Here is a 17,078-nt window from a genome sequence, read left to right as displayed (position 1 = left end):
GATTTACACACTCTGTATTAATGACCCTATTTCACCCTAGCTACATGAATATAAACATTTCATTTTTTAGGCTTTGCTTGCTCTCTCAAAACACGTAATTCTCTTCTATTTTAACTGCTCAAATCTGTGTTCTTTTGAAAGAATAATTGAGTCTTATTTTTTATTTAACACAATTATTATCTTTGAAGCTTAGACTCATCTTTGCGGGTTATCAATTGTTTTTTTTTTTCTTTGCAGTGCCACAGTGTAATTTTCCCATTGATTTCTGTAAACATAGGGTAATCCTTTGCTATTCTGAAATATTTCATCTTCGAATGAAGTTGAATTTTTTAACCTTTCTTGCTGACTCAAAAAAAAGTGTTCTTTCATTTTATAGTTGTAGATTTTATCTCAAATATTTCTTCATGAGGCAAAAAAAAAATAAATTTCTTTGTGTTGGTGTTCTGTGAATTTTCAGGATCTTTACTTTGACACACATTTTCAATAATTCTGGCCAATTGTTCTAAATAACATTTTGAAGTATGATATTTTGGCTCTCTTTTGATTGTATGAAATCTAAAAATCTATAATCCTTATATCATCTCTTTGTAGTCTACCTCAAAATTTATTATTTCTTTGTTCTTCCATCCTTTTTTCTTTTCTAATATTGTTTCATGATTATTTCTTTTATTTTCTAAGTGTAAATAGTTTTTGTTCCAAGAATATGATGTGAGAATACCTTCATCCTTTGCTCAAAGTTCTGTATTAACTAGTGACATTTTCTTATTTCTTATTTGAGGTCTAATTTGTCTTTATTTATTGACATTTTCACTTAAGTCTTTGATTGTTCTTTTGAACCATGCTGGAACTTTATAGAGGTATTCCGTTATCATTCTAGGAGGCCTTAAAACATTTTTGTACTGTATTGATCTTCTTGAGGGAATTTTGACTTAAGTGTCATTTGTGGCAAGGTAATAACAGTCCACTTAAAAGGTCATTTTCTTCATATTTTTATTCATTTCTTCTCCTTAGACAACTTTTATTTGTCTCCTGTCATATCTGATTTGTGTATGATGGTTTTGCTGAAACAATTCTTCATATCATTCTTTTCCTTTCTGAAGCCCAAGCGCTGTAGTGATTCTTATGCAGGACTGACTAGCTATTCTGCCGTCTTTCAGACCACCAGGGTTGGACAAGGTTTGCTGCTGTTAAGGTGAGAGGGTGATGGGGTGGAACACTACTACAAAGAACCTAAAAAAAATTGTGGCCTGTTCCATACATTTTTTGGTCCCTTTCTTGGTTTCATTGTCTTCTCTGAGCATGACTTTCACTCTCAATCTGGTCTCTAGGAGTTGGTTATGAAGGGATCTGATAATGGCTCTTCAGAACACTGCTAAAAGGGGAGCTCCTAGCAACTTTTATTGGTGGCTTTTTCCTCCACTTTTCTCTCGCCACATTTGTTGATTACACATTTCCTTCAATGCCACATGTCAGGACTGTATTTTTGGGCCCTTCCTTCCTCCATACTATTGTCCCTGTGTACTAGCTTTCTGCCCAACTACAACTTTCCCCTCCTGCTTAGAAGTTGGTCAGATTGAAGAGATTCAGTGCCAAAAGTCAATGCCTAAAAATTCTAGTGGCCACGTTAAATGCAAGACTGCTCCAGAATGGCTTGGATGGTGGACTTCCAGAAAAAGGAGAAATATTCAGCCAATTGTGTAAACTATTGAATATTATTGTGAGAATAGTTCTTATTCATCATAAGTGAATGAATGTATGACCACTTTTGGGAAATATATTTACATTTTAGTGACAATTCCTTAGTCCAAAGGAACTAATTCTTATGGTGGCACTATCAAGTGAAATTGCAAGCCATTGGGATAGAATGTCCTTCCTTTACCCCTCAAAGTACACCTTCCCGAGGCCTGACAGTTTCATAAAGTGGTCCACATGCTTAAAGGTAATATTATGTCAAAATTAACTCTGAACAAACCTATTTTACCAAGACCCATTGGGAACTTGAACCAGATTTTAGAAGCTAGGAAGAGAAATAAATGGCACAAGAGAAAGTAGGAAGAATGCGTTTGCTGACTACTTAAAAGAAATAAAATAGGCACCTTGAGACTTGTCATGCAGACTCCATTCATTATCAGATGGAATTTTTATAATACTCAGGAACTAATAATATAGTGCACTTTTCTAAAATTACTTTTGAATGCTTTTTTGAATTATTTATTTTGCTTCTTATCTTAAATACTTTGTAATATATCAGAATTTGGTTTCATCTTTTCCTTTAAAAAGGCACGTAATAACACATAATAATGTGATAAGGTTTTCAAAAAGCTACATTATTTATGATGTCAGACATGATTGCATTAATAACTTTCTTTTCTTCCAAGAATCCCATCTGTACCTTTATGTGTATTTTTTCCTTAAGGAAAATATTTTCAACAGCCACAAATAATGACCACCTCAACTATGAATTTTAACATATTTTAAATCAATTCACAAAATAGTAGCTCACATTTCCATGGCTCTGTTAAGGTTTGCAATGAGCATTATACAATTTTCTCCATTGAAAGACAGATGAAAATGCCATAAAAAATCTCTCTTCTTCAATCTTATTAATAAAAGGAAATAATAAAGCACAGATATTATTCTATGCACATTAGAAATGACTTGCAAATTGAGAGTAGATTGCTAGTTGAACTTTTCCCTCATTTAACACACTGTCTTTCCAGCTGTTTGATTTCTTTTGAGGTGAGTTTGTCCCATAAAACATTTTATATGACATTTAACAAGACAGAGCAATTCATTACTGCATGAATTTATGTCATTTCCTATTAACTCAATTTAGATGAATACAAATTCTGTTTGCAGTGTACCATTTAGTACATTCATATTTTATTTCTTGATATTTAACTGCCTCAAAATGTAAATGGACATATTGAAATGTGTGAACCGGCTTTAGCACATCTAAAACAAGAGGCATCTATGTGTGCCAGAGAATTATTCTTTTGTTCATCTTTTTACATCTAGTATTAATTCCCTGATATTATAAACCCTAGTCTCTTTAATCTCTCTTAATATTTTTTTCTTCCACTAATTCTTCTCTAGGACCTTCATTTCTCACTGACACATTCAACTAAATCTAATTCAAGAAATTAGGTTCACAGGGTAGGGCATTTACAACTGTGAAAAAAATTAATAACATTTTATTTGTACCTTTGAAACACAGACTGCACAATCAGCCAAGAAGATTGCCTTGAAAAACTATCCTTCAAAGATGTTATCCCCATCAGAAGTGTAGAATTTTCCCTCTTTATGGCTACCAAGATCTCACCAATCTTTGTCACTACTGGCTACCATATGAATGATTTACTTTTTATTCTTAGATTCTCTGTTACCGTGCTTTTGGCCTTTCTGATTGCTGAGATAACTCTCCTCTCTTTCATCACCAAACTCTTAGTAAAAATTAGCCATTCATGCCACTATCTTGAACCCACCTAATACTCAGGTCCTTACAAAATGACTTCTTCCTGAAATTGTTTTCTCAAGAGTTACCAAAGTTCTCTTAACTGTTCAATCCACTGCACTTTTTTTTTTCCTGAACTCACCGTCTTTGACTTAGCTGCAGCTTTTGATGCTACTCAATATCACTTTCTGGTAATCTTATACTCCCTTGGGTTCTAGGACCCTTCTCCTATTTGTTGTCTGACCTATATGAAGGTACCTTCTAAATCTCCTTTAATCATCTCTCTCCCATCTTATGTGTGTGTATATCACTTAAGGCTCTGATCTGGGCTTTCTTCTTTTTCTTTAGTCCCTCCCTTGGAAATCCATCTTCTCTCAAAATTCAATAATTACATTAAGGTAAATGATTGTGAAGTCTACATTTCCAGCCCCAATCATCCTCTGAACTCCAGTTCCATATTTCCAACTGTTTGCTGAACACCAAAACCTGGATGTTTCCTAGGTACCTTTAACTCAACATGTTCAAAATAAAACTGATTATCTTGTTCCTTAAGCCCACTACTCCTTCAAATTAGGTGTTGCAACATTTAAAGTGCTGGATCTGTAACCAGGAAAACATGAGTTACAATCCAAAATCAGACACCTAATTGTTCTATAACCCTAGGCAAGTCTCTTACCCACTAACTACCTCAGTTCCCTCAACTGTGAAATTGGGATTGTAATACTTCTTGTGGGGATCAAATGAAATAATGCATATAAATTTATTTGCAAACTATAAAGCACTATATAAATGCTATTATTATTATCATTAGTTGTAGTGGTAGTAGTAGTAATGGTAGTAGTAGTAATAGCAGTAGTAGCAGAAGCAACAGCAGCAGCAGCAGTAGTAGTAGTAATAGTATATTTCTATTAAAGCTATCACTGCCATTCCACTAACTCAGGTTTACAACTCTGGACTCATTTTTACTACTTTTGTTTTTGCTTTTTGGTGAGGCAATTGGGGTTAAGTGACTTGCCCAGGGTCACACAGCTAGAAAGTGTCAAGTGTCTGATGCCAGATTTGAACTCTGGTCCTCCTGACTCTAAGGCCAAAGCTCTATCCACTGCATCACCTAGCTGTCCCTACTATTTTCTTTACTCCAACTCCTACATACATACAAGCAAACAAACAAACAACAACAAAAACCCTGCCAAGTCTTGCTGATACTACCTTGACAACATTTATTTTGTTCTCTTCCCTTCACTCACATTCTCTTTCAAGTTCTAATTATGTCTCAAAATATGTCTCATTTTGTGTAATCAAAATACTTCCAAATTGGGCTTCCTTATTTCTATCTTTCTCCAGTTCATCCTTCACATGGTTTCACAAATTGTCACACTAAGTCATGGTTTAGAACAGAAAATATCATTCCCTTCTTATACATAGCTCCCTCTTATGTCTAACAGAATAAAATACTTAGTTTGGCATTTAAGCCTGTGTACAATGTCACTCCTTTTCATTCTTATTTCATGTGTTTTTTTCTCTTAATTAACTTTGTGTTCCAGCCAAATTGAATTACCAAACTGTTCTTCAAACTCAGTCTTTCATCTCTCATTTTTGTAATATGTTGGTGAAAGGCATCCTACATACTTGGAAGGAATTCCCTAGTTATTTCTTCTTTGCAGCATCTTTGCATCCATTCAAGATTCAATTGAAGTTCTTTCTCTTCTGTGAAACCCTTTCTGTTCAGAGGTTAGTTTTCTTTCTCTTCTAAATTCTTCATTCTTGGTCTCTCTATAGCTTTGACACTGTTGATAACCCTCATCTTCTTGATAATCTCTTCTCTCTAGATTTTTGGGACACCATTCTCTTCAGTTTTTACTCCTACCTCTCAAGATACTCCTCAGTCTCTTTTACTGGATCCTCATTCTGGGTTCCGCCATCCTGGGCCCTGTTCTTTTTCCTTTCTCTACTACTTCATTAGATAATTTCATCAACTCTTATGGAGTTAATCACCATCTTTATGCTGCCTTAATCTCTCTATTGATCTCCAGTCTCACATTTCCAACTGCCTTTCAGACATCTTCAGGTGGATGGCCAGTCTATGGCTGAAATTTAACATGTGCAAAACTGAACTCATTATTTTTTTCCTCCAAACTCTTCCAACCCTTCCAATGTCTTTAAAACAGTTGATAGCACCACCATCCTCCTAGTCTCCCAAGTTTGTTACCTAGGTGTCATTCTCAACTCATCATTATCCTTTACCCCCAATAACCAATCTGTTTCTAAAGGCTGTCAATTTCACCTTTGCAACATCCCTCAAATATGTTCTCTTACCATCTCTGACACTACTATTATTCTAATGGAGGCCATTATAACCTCACATCTGGACTATTGCAAAAGCCTATTAATGAGTTTGTCTGCCTCAAGTCTCTTCCTACTCCAACACATCTTCTATTCACCCACCTAAATGATATTACTAAAGTGTTGGTCTGATCATGTCACCAACCTATTCAAGAAACTCATGAATCTCTATCAATTCCAGGATCAAATAGCAGATCATACATGACATTTAAAGCCCTTTGTAACCTATTCCATCTTACTTCAACAAAATTCCTATTAAAACATATAGTCAAACAAAACAAAATTTGTCATTGGGCGTCTCTTAAATATATCTCAGTGAGTCCATCAGCTCTCTGTCAGGAGGTGGGCATCATGTTTCAACACTGTTTATATAGATGTCTTCTTGTGTACCCTCATTATGTGAGATAATTTTGCTTAACCTTCCTTTCTCTTCACACCTACTGTATTCCTTTCCTCTTCTTTTTCCATTATTTTCTTATCATCATCAAGACATAACAGCACCAGTCCAAGGCGCTGAAAATTGGATCATTCTATGAAGCCTGACGATGACAGAGGTCAGACGTGAAATGTACATCATCTCCCCATATTTGAAAATAACAGTTTATCCATGTTCATCCCTTCATTTTTGTCCCTTGATATTTGCCTTTTTTATGTTTCTTTTCATTCTTGTATTTTAACTGCAGCTCAGGTCTTTTCTTCAGGAATGTTTGATAGACTTCCATTTCACTAAAACTCCACTTTTTTTCCCCTCTATCATTACACTCAGTTTCCTGGGAAAATTATTTTTAGCTGTTTGCTTTCTGAAATATCATGTTGCATGCTCTCCATTCCTTTCTACTGAGGGCTGCTAAATCCTGGGTGATCCTGACTATATGTGCTTAACGCTTGCATTCATTCTTTCTGGCTGCCTGCAATGTTGTTTTTTTGTTTGTTTGTTTGTTTTTCCTTTAACATGGAAGCTCTAAATTTTGGTTATAATGTTCCTGGGAGTTTTCTCTTTAATTTTTTTTTTTATAAGAGGTGATTGATGGATTCTTTCTATTTCTATTTTGTTCTCTGGTTCTAAGAGAACTGGGACATTTTCTTTTAAGATCTCTCAAGACAGAATGTGTGTGTGTGTGTGTGTGTGTGTGTGTGTGTGTGTGTGTGTGTGTGTGTAACATTCATGCTTCTGAACCTTCTTATATCTATGCTTGAGCCCCTTGGGGCTGTCTGGATTCTAGGTTAATGATTCCGGTTCTATGCTCTAGTAAATATCCATATTTGTTTTGTGAGGATATGTGGTTGAGCTTGCAAAGCAGCTGATATGCCTCAGTAGACATAGCTAGGTGGGTCCTAGGATGCTAGAAATAAGGGAAGTCACTGAGACTACACTTAAAGGTTTTTCTGGTTGGGTAAAATATGCTTCACTGGCATCGTGTTTGAGAAACCAGGATCCTCTACAATACAGTGAGGCATTTAAGGAAGGCTTTCATGGTGAAATTTAAAGTTGATCTTGGAGGATAAGGTTAGGGAAATGATATCCTGAAGGAATGAAGTAAAAAGAATCTTTCAAACCCCCTGCCAGATAATCAATCTCAAAAAAGGATCTCATAGTTCAGACAACAGAATTAAAAATTTCTCAAGGGAAAAGAAAGAAGCTCACTGAGAAGAGATAGTTTGAAAGGAATCCTAGAAGATTATAATATTTGAACTTCAATGGAGTTATAAAGAGGGGACACTTTTACTCCTTATACAACCATAATTCTTTCTAGTCCATTTAAAATAAAGGCAGTTCCACCTTTTCATCTTTCATCCTTCCACTGTTAGATGATGAAAATACCACACTTACAGCCACACTTCAAATTGTTCTTTGCCATTTTCTAAGCATGAGGAGTCAACTCATGTCTCATCAAAATATTTTTCTTATTTCCTGAATGTTATTCTGAAGTGCCTTGTATGTATGTCCAATAAACAGTGTTTGATGGTTTTCCTATGCAATATAAAATGCTTTATTTGATAAAATTTGTTCACTAGTGAAAATTGACATGGCAGTCATATTATTTTAGAAGTAAAAGGAGAATCTAAAGTCTTTAGAAAAGAGAAAATTTGGGTTTATAGTTTAATAACTTGTTGCTGATCCTTGATTTCATGAAGTAGTACTTTGGATAAACTGATGAAATAGAAGAATGTGAGTGAATGTTAAGTGAATACTTACTTTTAAAGAATTCAGTAAAACACACAAAAAATTGATTCACTATGCTTTGGTACTTTGAGACTAATAATAATAATAATAATAATATTAATAATAATAATAATGGCTGGATATTGTCCTTCATGCTTGAAGAGGACCAAAATGACATCACTATATCAGGGTCAAAGTGTAGTATGTTAGGAGCAGCTAGGTGGCACAGTGGATAGAGCACTGGCCTTGGAGTCAGGAGGACCTGAGTTCAAATCCAGCCTCAGACACATCAAACTTACTTAGCTGTGTGAATTTGGGTAAGTCACTTAACCCCAGTTGCCTCACCAAAATAAATGAACAAACAAAAAAAGTAGAGCATAAATAGTCCATATGAACATTTGGAGTGAATATGTATCTAAACTCGTGTATCTCATGTTACTTGTGAGCTATTGCAATTCTGTTTTGGTCATAGAGCATATCACCTTTTTTTATACGAGGCAATGCTATGCTAATATCTCTCATGTCTCACAATCAATTCCAAAGTTCTTTAGAGACACCTTAAGAATGTCCCTATATTGCTTCTTCTGATCTCCATGTGAATGCTTTGTGTGAGTTTAATGTAAAATAATATTTTAGTCAAAAATGATTTTGGCATTTGAACAACATGGCCAGCCCGTTAGAGTTGTGCTCTCTGCAGCAGAATGTGAATAATTGGCAGTTTGGCTTAAAAAATGACCTCAATATGCAGTACCTTATCTTGCCAGGTAAGATAATTCAAATGAAAGTGATCCAGTTTCCAGGCATGGTGCCAGTATACTGTCCAGGTTTCATGGGCATAAAGTGATGAAGTTAGCACAACAGTTTTGTAGACTTTCAGTTTGGTAGGCAGTCTAATACCTTTTCTCCCCCACACTTTCCTTCAGAGCCTCCCAAAAACTGAGCTTGCTCTGGCAACCTGTGTGTGTCAACCTCATCTATGTATACATCCCTGAAAAGTATACTGCCAAGGTAAGTGAACTTATCCACAGCATTCAAAATCCCTCCAAAATTTCTCAAAACCTCTCGTTTCACGTATGGATGGTACAATATAATGACCATGATGATGGCGATGGTGATGATGATGATGATTTGTTGTTTTTATATGGTGTTTTAACATCTGTGAGGTGCTTCATAAATATTACCTAATTTTTGATTCTCACAACAACTGTGGGTGGGAAGTGTTATTATTATTTACATTTTGTAGAAGGAGAGACTTAGGCAGACAGATGCTTAATGACTTGATCATGGTCATACATCTAGTAAGTGTCTGAAGGTAGATTGAACTCAGCTTTTCCTCATTCCAAGTCCAGTATTCTATCAACTGCACCACTTAAACTTCCCCCATATAAATGTAATGGAATAATAGTGGACATTTCTGCTTGTTATAAAGAAATATGTTGAGAAACGAAGCAAAATAAAATCGATGAAGCAACACTTCAAATTTTCTAGGAAAGTTCTAAGTGGCCTAAGAAATCCAAATTAGGTGGCCTGAATTATTGTTTATTATATAAACATTTAATAGCTCATTAGGTTTAACAATAATGATGATGATGATGATGATGATGATGATGATGGAGAAGAAAATGCCAAACCACTTCAATATATTTGCCAAGAAAAACCCAGTTGGGGTCACAAAGAATTGGACACAACAGAAATGACTGAACAACAAATGATGGTGATGATGATGATAAAAAGAATGAAAACAAATGAGTAGTATTTATGTAATGCTTTAAAGTTTGCAAAATGTTTCACAAGTATTATTGTATTTGATCTTCACAATAGTTCTGAGAGGGAGATATTATTATCCCTATTGTACAGGTGATGAAACTCAGGTAAACAGTGGTCAAGTAGCTTGTTCAGGGTCACAGAGCTAGTAAATGGCAGAGGCTGGATTTGAACTCAAGCCTTCCTTACTTTAGATCCAGTAATCCATTCACTCAACAAGGTAGTTGCCTCTAAATAGGAACTACAGCATGTTAATGCAATTTCATAGAACTTTGAACGTAGCTTTACTGTTTTAAGGGAGTATAAGTATATATTTGTCAACTGTTTCGAAAAACACTTCATAATTGCAATATTACAAGTATAATTTATGCCATTCATAGACCTTATTCAGGAATACAAAACCTGAGAATCGTGTTCCTATAGGAAATTATGATATGTTTCATGAAGATCTGAAAAAAGAACATAAAAACAGAGTTTTCAAAAAAGCTGAGATGAATGTGATATAATGTAAATAGTGCTATATTGTGGAGTCAGAGGACATAGGTTTAAACCCTGCTTTGATCTTCATATGTTTGTCACCTTGGCAAAGTTTCTAATCCTGAAGAAAAAGGAGATTGAGGAGGACAAGGAAGAAGAACAGAAGGGGGAGGAGAAGGAAGAGAGGGAAAAATAGGAGGAGAAGGAAGAAGAGGAGGAGAAGGAAAAAGAGAAAGAGAAGGACAAAGAGGAGAAGGAGGAAGATAAGGAGGAAAAAAAGAAGCTGGCAATGATGGAAAAGTTCAAATCAGTTTGTAAGATTGATGTCACCAAAATGAAACATTTTACACAGTTGATTATTAGTGTATATAATCCTCAGGTACTCAGCATTTTCTACGGGAAAAGAAAGTCTCACTTTAAAAAGCTGTAGTTTCCATCTCATCTGTGATCAATTACATACAATGAAATATGTTTATATCATCTTCCCCTACTTTAATGGTGTCTCAAAAATAGCACACTAAATTGCAAATCTGAGCCAAAATGTTCATAAATACTGCCTTTTCTTTCTTTTACTACCCTATTACTTAAAATATTTTCTTTCCTTGGACACTAGAGGAAAAAATCCTCAAGCAATTTCAATGTGCATGCATGTGATTAATAAACAGAAGTGCTATGCTTGATTTCAGAACTATTATGTAGGTTGAACATATTATGCATTTAACATGATTTATGGATCCACTTCAGAAGGTCTACTAGAATAACATTGTAGTGTTCATTCTACAATACTGAGATCATCATTCCAAAAGTTATTTTAATGTTTCATTAAAATAAAAATTGGGAATGGTATTGAAAGATTAATATTTCTTACTGTTCAGACACAGTAGATAACATTACTATTTTCTTTCCTTCACACTCACTGTTCTCCCCTTTCTTATCTCTTCCAAAATCCCATCTCCCTAATTTAAAAAAGGACCAGCTTCCAACCAAAGGAACAGTAGTTTTCCAAAGCAGTGTAAATACACATCTGACTGGCTTGCATCAATACTTTGAATTTTTTTTTGTCTATACTTTTTCTGGAATAGGTCAGTTCAAATTATTTAGTGAAAATAATCAACAAACCCAGTCACTATCAGACAGACCAGATAATTTACAGAGTAATATAATTTTACAGTTTTCAGCCATCTGTTTCAACATCATGTATGTACTCTCATTGTCTCCAGAGGTACATTCTCAAAGGAAATCCTTCTGGAAATGATGAACCCAAGAAAAGAGTTTTGAATTTACATTCTATTCTTCAATGTAAACTGGTTATAACTGATATTCCCTCATCAATGCAGGTGACACTGTATGCCTTATCACCCTGTGAGATTCTAGCTCGAGATTTTCTGTAAATCTTTCATTGAGGATCCACCCAACATGCTGGATGCTTTCCCTTGCTTCCTTTAATAGCTTATGGGTATTAGTCAAACCCTTGCATTGTACCTCTCTCATAACTTGCTCTTTCTTAGTGACCACATTTTCCCCAGCAATATCCATGCTTGATGTAACATTTTGTGTTACATCTCAGAGGCAAATTATCACAGGTAACTAATCACAGTTTATTTTATTCATCAATGATCTTTTTTACTGCCTTTTGCTCACATTGTTTACAGCTAAAACATTTTTCTATATAAATATCTGAATTCTCATTAACATGGGGAACTTCCTCCATTAATGCAGATTGTAATCCATCTACATCTGTGTGAACAAGTCCTAGAAAGTTGCCAGAGGAACATAAAGGTGGAATGACTTGTCCATAGTCAAGCAGCATAAGTATCAAAGACAAGATCTGCGTTTAGATTTTCCTGATTCTGAGTCCAGAACCCTATTCTTTATATTCCAATATTAAATAATCATTTACAAATAAGTTCAAAGGGTCATAGATTTAGATCTATGTCCAACTAACTCAGATTACAAATAAAGAAATGGAGGAGGCCCAGACATGAAAAGTGATTTGCTAAGGTCACATATATGTGACACTGGTAGGTTTTGAATTTCAATCCTTTTGTTGCCAGTACATTTTTATTTTATTAAAAAAAAAAACTCAATCCCTCTCTTAAATTTATTTCTTCATTACATTAACAGTTTAATGACATATTCATTATAAAATAGCACTATATAATAAGCAATGCCTTTAATGGTGTCCCAGAATTACTATAGAAAAAAGGTTATAATAAATGAAAATTCTACTCTATCAATTGGTTTGACTAAGGAGGACAAACAGGTTCCTTATCTTACACCCCCATCCCCTACAAATCAACTCTTCTTTTTCTGAACTTGTTGAAGTAACTATTTGGTTGAGTGCTATGTAGCTCAGCCTCAGTTTCTTCTAGTTAGTTCAGAAAAATATCAAGAAAAACAAATAAAAACAAAACTTGAACACCTTCAAGGTTGACTTCGGCAAAGGTGCATATATTAGCACTGAATGATTCATTACTAGCCCTAAATCAATATAAATAAAACACCAACTTTATGCACCCTTCAATGATCTGTACCATCTTTGGTGTCCATACTCCCTTCACCCAATCAAATCACAATATGTCTGTAATTCAGTAGATAGCTATAAAGAATTGTCACTGAAAAAAGTCACTTTTCATCCTCACCTTTAAGCCAACCTGTAGATGAATTTCTCTAAATATGTATTATCCAGGTTGGCTCTTGAGAAAGAGGCCATCCATCACTGTGCCCACAAGCCCCTATACAAAACTTCTCCAGGTAGGTACACTAGACCAGAGGTAGAAAGATAATGTTGGTCATTCCTTGAAGCATTCTGAACTCAAGGAAAATGGTGTAGGTTATGGGTATTTTCAACCACAGTTGAAAATGCAGATGTCATTCTGAATAGAATTATCATCTTCTGATACAGTAATAGCAATATGCTGCTGTCATGCTCATATTTTTAAGCCACATATTTAGGATAAATGGTCTATGAGGGAAAGTAGGACAAATGTTTTCTATGAATGTCAGGGAAACATGTTGTCAGATATGTGCACTTCTGATATCTATCTATACACACACATACACATATATACATATACATATATATGTATGCACACACACACACACACACACACACACACATATATATATATATATATATTATATATATATATATATATATATATATATTTGGATTAGGGGAAAAAAGTATCGGCCTGTGGGTCTAACAGTGTGAATTCAAGCCTTTTTGCTTTCTGGCTGTGTGATCCTAGGCCAATAACATGTATAGAAGTGAAGAGACCACGGAGACCATCTAATCTCTGATCTCTTGAAAGATGATTTTGAATTCAAATTTCAAATTCATTTTTACAATAAATGGGAAAGTGGTTGGTTTTGTGTGGAAAAAATAGGGTTAAGTATGAAGGGAAAAATTAGTATGGTAATTGATAGAATTATAGAGTTAAGTACATAGTTACTTTTATTTGGAGTTGCACCAAAATTTTTGGTTCCTAAGACCAATGGATTGTTATTACCCTTTAAAAGTTGGAAAGACATGCTTGTTATATATGGTTTCAAGAATTAGCAGTTCTTGGAACTTTCTTGGCATATAAGATTTGAATTTCTGTGTTTAGATTCACAATCTAGTGTTTTCGTTAAACTATATTTGCAATATGTGAGACCCAGGATAAACTTAGGGTTTAGTGAAATAATTAATAATGGAATCAGGTGTAATTTTATTAAAATATATTCTCTTGTGAAGGATGGTTTAATTGGGTTTATATGATGGTTGAATACCACTTACATTACCACTGGAACATACTATCTCTCTGATCCTTGGTTTCCTAATTCATAAAAATCACATTTAAATTCTGCACTCAATGAGTAATCATCAAAAGGTTGATTCTTGGCCTTGTCACTACCTCATTGGGTGAAACTGAGCAAGTTACTTCACCTGTATGGTCTTCAATTTCTTCAGCTCTTATTCTAAGGTCCCTTTAAGTTCAAAATTGATGATTATTAATTTTAAAGTATTATATAAAATATGGCAATATCATTTAAAAAAACATGTAGTAAATTTAAAATAGAAGTTATCTTCTATGTGAAAAATCTCAGAATTCTATATTAAACCGAATGATATTATCCAAGCTTCGGAATTTTTTTTTTCATTCCACAAACATTTATTAGTCAGTGTCTTTTTGCAAGACTGTTTCAGGTATAGCGCATACAAAAATATATGTATAGATTTTGCTCTCAAGGAGCTTACAGTGTTCAGAAGAAGATGTGTAAAAAATTATTATGCAAAGGAAAATTAGATCTGTTAAAGAGGTAATTGATGCAAGAGATCACTCTTATGTATGGAATAGATAGAGAAAATGTTTCAGTATGCCTTCTGCAGGTGGCACATCAGTCTAGTCTTACAGAAATAAAGAGACCTTGACAGAGATGAGGAGTCTGCAAAGTAAGTAAAGGCAAGGGTTTGGGAGTATGAGAACTGTTATAAGGTTAAAAGTGGAAGGATGGAGAAAAGTCTAGCTGGCAGGAATTCAGAGTAGCATGAAATATGGCTGAAAAGGTAGAATTTAAGCCAAGTTGGCTATTGGACAATTATGTGTTATCTGGTAGGATTTACTTCCAATGGTCCATGACAGTCAAGAGGGAGAGCCAGGATTCTAAAAATAAACTGTCAAATAAAAATGCAAAAGGGTCAATTTATCAGAGATGTATGAATATTTTAAGGTTCCTTTCTTGTAGAATAGGAAACCAAGCTTAAAAATAAAGCTGTTTTATAGTCGTATACTGAGTTAAAGTCAGAATAGTTTCCAAAGCTAAATGCTAGTGTTTATATCACTTCAGCTTCATACCACAATTAACTGTCTTCTGCAAACAGAATGTTCTGTGTGCCATGTTAACATGCTGTTTGAAAATATAGAGCACAGCAGGAAAAGCAATGGGCTGGGTCTTGATATGCTGCCTGCCCTAATACTGGCTTCATGTTGATAAAGATTCACGATATTATACTAATAATATTTCAATTCCTGATTTCACAATCAAAGCACAGACTCAGAAACCTAATCATATGAGCAATCCCATTTCAGAAACATCTAACCATCTGTTATACCTCTAACCACTTAAGCTAATAATATTTTCATTGTACGCTTTTCAATGAAACTCTTCGGAAACAAGCAGGGAGCCAAGACAAGAAATTAGTGGCCATTCAAGGAAGTGATTCAAAGGATAATTCAATTCCATTAGTTCATGCACAACTTTTCTTAAGGCTCTGATAAATCTTTCCCCAAACGTGTTTTGTCCAACAGCAGCATCTATTCATATCATAAAAGGAGGGGCAAAAACTCCATGGTTCATTTAAACACCCTTCAAGATGTCAGGGATTTTTAACTGAAGAAAGCTATTGCTGTTATTGCTAGATTATGGTGGATGAATAATTCAGAATGAAAGCCTTTGCAGCACAATAATAAAATTACATAAATCAAACAAAAGCTGCTGGAGCCAAATAGGCTGAAGGAAAAAAATCACATTCCCCACTCCCTCATTTACTTATATCATTATTGTGTTTGTGCAGAAGACTTCTAAAACCATCGCCAATGCCTTTCTTTCAAATATTTATGACCTACTTGAAATATTTGCTGTCAAGAGATTCCAATGCCACCTCATTCTATCCATCCTGTTTTATTATTCCCCCTCCCCTACACTTGCTACTCACCAGGATCCATATATCAGTGATAGATGATAAGCAGTCAAATCTGGATATCCACCTATACACTAACTAATTTATAAAGCATCATTAAAAATGTCTTTTGTGACTATAGATATGACAATTGAGAGTTTGTTGAAATATTGAAAATTTTACTTCAGAATATAAATATTCTAAATAGAGAATTACTATCCCTAGAGTTTCAAAAGAGGATGACTATTTTGTTTCAGAAGATTCAGGCTCACATGCTTGAGATAAAAGTCTAGACTAGACTTTTTGCACTTTCTTTCAAGATAATGATAATGATAAAGAAGATGAAGATACAGTCTTATGGTACAGTAAATAAAGGATGGTCTTGGATTCAGAAAGACCTAGGTTCAAGTTCTGCATTTAATACTTCTTAAACCCAGGAACCAAATGTCTTTCTTAAACTACTATTTAAAGATGACTTGCTGATTTACTTCATTGGAGGATGTTTTCACAGTGGCAGTTTCCTTCACTGATTAAGTCACAGGTCAAAGAAAGAGGGTAATGTTGCTGAAATGGAGGCAATCCTGGAATTTTGAAGTTTATCCTGGGAGACACAAGCTCTAGTAAGTCTTCCAAGCTGGAAAAGCATTAAATAGAGTTTTGGTGAAGGACTCCATTGGCTATCTGAGAATTAGCCTAGTTTAATACAGGTAAGTTCATCATTAAGAAGAGCTTGTCTCCCAGGTGATGAACTCTTTGGCTATAAAAACCCACAAACACCATGTAAATATAATCTATAATCAATGCTAGCAAATTTGAAAGCTTTGCCTTCAGAATCAAGCAGTGAGGGTCCCTGCCAAAGATGTCCATGACAGTGACAGATTGAATTTCCCCTTATCCCATAAGAGGTGGGAGACTGATTCTTACCACCCATAGAAAGGAAAGGGAGACCAGCTGAATAAAAGATGATGCAGAAGGTGGCAGTATAAAGCCAATTCCAGGGGGAAACATTTCTGTTCTTGATATAAAGGGAATTCAAAATTGCAGCTAGGATTATTCTTCTCTCATTATGGTTTACTATGGTCAAGGACCTAGGCCACAGCCTTGTTAAAAGGAGCCATACAACTTGGCAGAGCTGGAAATTGGAGGACCCATAAAGTGAAAAGGGAAGTGAGGTATAAGCAACTAGGAATATGAGGAACACAAGAGAAAGG

The sequence above is a fragment of the Phascolarctos cinereus genome, unplaced genomic scaffold (genome assembly GCF_003287225.1).
Source record: "Phascolarctos cinereus isolate Bilbo 61053 unplaced genomic scaffold, phaCin_HiC Scaffold_9;HRSCAF=440, whole genome shotgun sequence".
Classification (NCBI taxonomy): Eukaryota; Metazoa; Chordata; class Mammalia; order Diprotodontia; family Phascolarctidae; genus Phascolarctos; species Phascolarctos cinereus.
This window is presented reverse-complemented; position numbering follows the sequence as displayed.